Source organism: Eutrema salsugineum, unplaced genomic scaffold, assembly GCF_000478725.1.
Source record: "Eutrema salsugineum unplaced genomic scaffold, Eutsalg1_0 scaffold_14, whole genome shotgun sequence".
Lineage (NCBI taxonomy): Eukaryota > Viridiplantae > Streptophyta > Magnoliopsida > Brassicales > Brassicaceae > Eutrema > Eutrema salsugineum.
Window position 1 is genome coordinate 7740473 of NW_006256877.1, and position 5640 is coordinate 7746112.

General features: G+C 45.2%; 1 non-coding gene across 1 annotated transcript; it reads left to right on the plus strand.

The window, feature by feature from the left end:
• The first annotated feature begins 1647 nt into the window (after window positions 1-1647).
• Window positions 1648-1754, plus strand: LOC112088738. The gene has a single exon (XR_002900678.1). It is a non-coding gene; the product is annotated as a small nucleolar RNA R71 (small nucleolar RNA).
• The last annotated feature ends 3886 nt before the right edge of the window (window positions 1755-5640 follow it).

Genomic DNA, 5640 nt, shown 5'->3' on the forward strand with positions numbered 1-5640 from the left:
ATTATGGCTCCTGCGGTTGCTAGGAACGGTCGGCTCAAGATGATAGGGTCTAATGGTTCCTCGTCCATCTCAAGAACTATGAAGTCCGTGGGGATTTCTATCTCACCGATTCTCAAAGGTAAATCCTCAAGCAACCCCACCGGTAGTCTAACCGATCTATCAGCTAATACAAGAGAGATCTTGGCCGGCTTATAGCTTTTGTATCCCAATCTCTTGGCCACCGTGTAAGGCATTAAGCTCACAGAAGCTCCTAGATCACATAAGCAGTTTGAGAACTTCAAGTGCCCTAAAGCACACGGTAAAGTAAAGCTGCCGGGATCGGATAGCTTTCTTGGTATGGATCTTCTTTGTATTATAGCGCTGCACTCATGGCTCAGTATTACCATACCCTGGAGCTCCTTTGTCTTATTGAGAATTGCGTCCTTTAGAAACTTTCCAAGCTGAGGTATAGCTAAGAAAGCATCTATGATGGGTAAGGTAAGTTGCGTGTTCTCCAAATGTTTCTCAAAGACCGCCTTGGCCTTGTCTAGGATTTTCTTTTTGAAACGCCCTGGGAATGGTATCTTGGGTTGGTAAGGTGGTGGTGGAACGTATGGCTTTTCAAGCTCAGTTGTCTTTTCCACCTCTTTTCCTTTGTCCTTGATCGGTACCTTCTCAAAAACCGCTTCTTTACACGCATCATTTGAGGCTGCCTCCCCCTCTAATTGCTCATTGGCCTCAATGAGCTTTGTCTTAGGCGTTGGAGCTTGTAATTCCTTACCACTCCTCAATGTGATGGCGTTCACATACTCTTTGGGGTTCGGCTCCGGTTTACCTGGTAAAGCCGGGCCTCTTGATGATGTAGAAGCTTGATTTTGCTTAAGCTCTCTGATATCTTGCTGCATTGTTGCGTGCTGGCTGTCAACTCTCTGCTGACCCTGTAACAGTTGCTGTAAAATCCCACAGACATCGGTTCCCATCTGATTCTGACCCATTCCCTGAATCTGTTGTTGATTACCCATTGGCTGCGGATTGAACCCTGGTGGAAACTTGTGTTGCTGCGGTTGGCTGGTGAAGTTGTTACCCTGAGCCGCTTGATTCTGCTGAGTGTAGCCGTGCTGTTGCCCACTGAACTGTTGCTTCGGCTGGAAAGTATTCTGAAAAGGGGCTTTTTCAGCATAGCTTTGTTGTTGTTGTTGAGCAGGGTACACTTGGTCTTGAGGGTTAGCTACATTTGGGTTTCGGTATGAGAGGTTTGGGTTACTGTTGTAGTTGTTAAACCGATGATACCTCTGCTGATTCCCTATGTAGTTCAGCTCCTCTTGAGTTAGACCATCTTCATTAACATTGTCAAAACTTGGCCCTTGCTCATCAAACTCGCCTACAAAGTGTATTGGCTTTTGAGTCGCCATTAAAACTTTGTCAAGCTTGCTCTGAAGCTCTGTTATATCCTTTTTCATACGCTGTTCATCACTAGATCCCTCTGTGCGGTTTGCTCTATCAAAGTCTTCACCGTACGTGTCATTGGACATGGCTAGGTTCTCGACTAGTTCCATTTCCGCATTGATCTCTTTCCCAAGAAAATTTCCATTTGAGGCTGTATCGAGTTGGTTTCTGATCTTGGGGAGTGCACCTCGGTATAAAGTACTCAAGAGGGATGCCTCTGAGAAGCCGTGGTGCGGGCATTGGTTAGTATAGCTCCTAAACCGTTCCCAAGCCTCACTAAAGCTCTCGTTGTTGTGCTGCGTGAAACTTGAGATCTGATTTCTGAGCTTAGCCGTGCGTGATGTGGAGAAGAACTTTGATAAGAACGCCAGTTTACACTGCTCCCATGTTTGTATAGAACCCCTCGGGAGGTTCTTTTCCCACTGGTGAGCTTTAGCACCGAGGCTGAATGGGAACAAACGTAGCTTGAAGCTAACTTCTGAAACGCCATTGATCTTGGTTAAGTCGCAAACCCGATCAAACTGATCTAGATGCTCAAGAGGGTCTTCTCCGGCTAGACCGTGAAACTTTGAGTTCTGCACCATATTGAGCAAGGAAGCTTTAACTTCAAAGTTGTTATTTTGAACCGGTGGAGCTTGAATCCCGGCTCTATATTGGTGCGCATTAGCTCGGTCGTTCTCTCCAACAAAGACCGGAGGAGGTTGTCTCTGAGCTTGTGGCGGTGGCGGATGATCATGATGGGCTTGTTGCTCATCTCTATTTGCTTGTTGTTGGTTTTGCTGAGCAAGCCATTCGTTTCTTTGAGCCTGCTGTTGGTTAACATAGGCTTGTTGTTCATTTCTTCCTGCCTGCGCCTGATTAGCCTGAGCTTGGTGCTCGGCTTCTTGAGCCTGTTGCTCGATCCTTTGCTGTTCTGCCATTCCAAGTCTTTCAAAGTGCCGTTCTCTCTCGCGAGCTCGCCTCTCAATCCTGTTGATGTTATTGTCGTACGGTAAAGGCGGTTCTGTGCTACGAGACCTGCTTTTCATGCACCTGAAATCAAAACAAGAACTTGCAAAAGAGTCAGTAAAACAAAAGAAAGTAAAGTCTTGATATTAAGAACAAATAAGAGACTAATGCTCCCACAAGTTGGCAATGACGCCAATTGATAACTAAGAGTTTTCACTCTTTGTAGAGGTTATCAATACCCTTGTCCTTGTAGTACAAGGGGTTATCAAACCAAACTTGTAGTGGAGACACTATCTATGTCATTTGTCGCCTTAAGTCAAGAGAGAATGGTAAAGGTTTTTAGCTAAACTAAGTAACAGTTGAATGAGCATAAAGGTAAAACAAATGATGAGATTTAAGCTAAGCAAGATGCTAATGACAAGTAAATAACTCGGATGATGAAAATATATGATAAAGACAGAAGCTTTAGACAGGATACTTGACTTGGGTGCTTCCAAGCTAAACTAATAGGTTAATGAATCATTTTATCAAGCGATTTCATTTAACTTTGAACTCAAGGCATGTTAATCTTCTCATGAAAGTATTAAACATCTAAACTGATCCTCTTTCATACCAAAATATCTTTTGAGAAGCACGAATAAGTCAGCAATAAGATTCAGTTCAAAAATGTCATTTAAGAGATCAAACTATCACTCTCGCGATGAAAGACTCTTAAACCCTTAACCGAGTGGTTCAGACATTTCTACAAACACTTTTGATGCGAGATATGTCTCAGATCTGAACCTCAAGTGATGTGCTTGGATCCAGCCTAGAGATCTTGTCGGTTAAGGAATGAAACATGCAAGAATAGACACCTAAACCCACTAATCTATCTTGAAAGCACCCTAATCTACCTATCTAAAGCCGCTTAAACGACTACTCACTGATCATAACGAGCTCACTAAGTCCTTTGCAAGACGTGTAGCTAGTCATGATAAGGAGTTTAATACTGGATGATAAAAGAAATAAAGAAAGAACAAGATTCTGATGCAAAAACGAGATATCGGATTAGATTAATCAAGTTTCACAAAAGAGGCAAGTTCTTAAGGCTAAAAGAAGATAAGAGATAAGATGATTAGGTTTTTGGTCCTAAAATGTATTTATAGCAAAGGGAAAGTGTCGCGGGTCAGCCCGGAACAAACCGGGTACTGAGCCGCCTTCTTGGGTTGATGGGTGAGTGCCACGGTGTGTCGGAGAGTGAAGCCGAGGTCTTTATGTCGAGGAGTGCACGTGAGTCAGGATCCGAATGAAGATCTCGTGAAGAACACGTCAAGAACATACATGAACCCTAGTCTTTGATCCATCCTCACGTGTGTGTTCTTGAGCCGCCTTGTTCTTGATTCTGGGTTTGTGACAAGGGACCTCGGCATAAAATGCCGAGGGGCTTGGTAGTCGAGGGGTTTGGGAGAACAGAGTCCGGCATGCACGCCGAGGTCATTACACCGAGGTGCACGTTCAACACTTAGTCGTTTCCAGCTTCATTTCTTACGTGTGCATGCCTTGATCCCAACATGCCGAGGCATCGGCACGACGTCTAGTCCAGAATACTCCCAAGATATGAGCCTTGACTTGGGCGATGTCGAGGTAATGATGCCGAGCCCTGAGAAAACACTTAGCGCGTATCACAGCTCATTTGGGCTCGTATCGACCATATTTCCTTCTAGAAACAGTAACTTTCAACATACGACTCCAATTTCTCTGAGACCAGTTCCATAGTCAAGAAGACTCAATAATCTCGAACTTTGGTGAAGAATTCGTCGGAGCTTGGGAAGTGGAAGGCTTCCTGGATTTCACATCTTTGCACCGTATTGGAATCACCAGAAAATAAGGTTTTGGACCAATGTGAACTCCGGCGACCTTATCTTTCGAAACGCTGCTCCGAACTGAGAGATTCCAACTGTTCTGAGAAGGTCTTTCACAGATATCAAACTTTGATGAAGACCGGGCAGGCTAGTTCGGTCCGGAAAGGCTCCGTCCGCCGTGATCTTTGGAATCCGCCGTTTGGTTCTCGGGTGCGCGTAATGCTGGTGCATCCTCCGGAAGTCGTATCTTTCTCTTTACTGGTCCGAATTGAATGATTCTAACTGTTCTGGGATCTTTGCTTGATTATTTCCAACTTTGATGAAGACCCCGCCAACTAATTCGGACCGGAAGGTTCCCCGGATTGCTGATCTTTGAAACGGGCGGGCAAGGACAGGTTTTGGTCGAGAAAAGCTTCCCGCGGTAAGAAAAATGGCCGAGGGCTATGTACCGCGGTAAGCTTTTTGGCCGTAAAATTCTTCTCGCCTCGGCCAAAAACTTAACCCGTGGTAATTTGCACCCGATACTCGTCTTTGGTCGATTTTGGTCGATCGGTAAGGGTTTTGGCCGATAATGAGCGTCCGGTAAGCTTTTTGGCCGAGGTTTCTGTCCAGCCGGTACGAGTTTTGGCCGAGAAATTCCTCCAAGCGGTTTTCACCGTTTTTGACCCTTTTCTTCACCGTTTTCTTTTCTGCTCCTCTTCTTAAGCTCCAAATGGCTTCCAAAGCACCTGATAAAGACTTGAAAACATGCAAAACTCCTTGGGACCTAATGCAAGCCCTAAATCCTATTTTGGTGCCTAAAGACTCAATTTACATGATAAAACACATGATGTGGACTATAAAATGCAATTTAAATGATGTAAAATATAGACATATCAAACTTCTCCACGGCTCGGCCCACTTGCCATTTTAATCGAGATATGAACCGGTCCACCTCACCGAGGCGCGGCTCGGCCCAGGCATGTTGGAGAGGGGCTCGGCCCATTTCTTACGATACGGCTCGGCCCATCTGTCTTTCTTCACGGCTCTCCTTACTGGTTTATCTTCACGGCTCTCCCACTTGGTGATCACAGCTCTCCCACTTGTCTTGGTGAGAACGGCTTTCCCACTTGTCTTGGTGAGAACGGCTCTCCCACTTGTCTTGGTGAGAACGGCTCTCCCACTTGTCTTGGTGAAAACGGCTCTCCCACTTTGTGACCACGGCTCTCCCACTTATCTTTCTTCCATACTTAGTTATTTTGAGATGGTTTTATCCGCTTGGGGTGAAAGCCGACCCCAACAGTACTCGTCTTAAGAAACCTCAACCTTGGAAACATATCCTTGCCCGGTTTTAATCGAGTTTTAGCCTTCACTAATTTCCTGACTATTACTTTAGTCGTTTGCGGATCACTTATCCGCTCTACCGAGCATCTTCCTCCCGAGAATC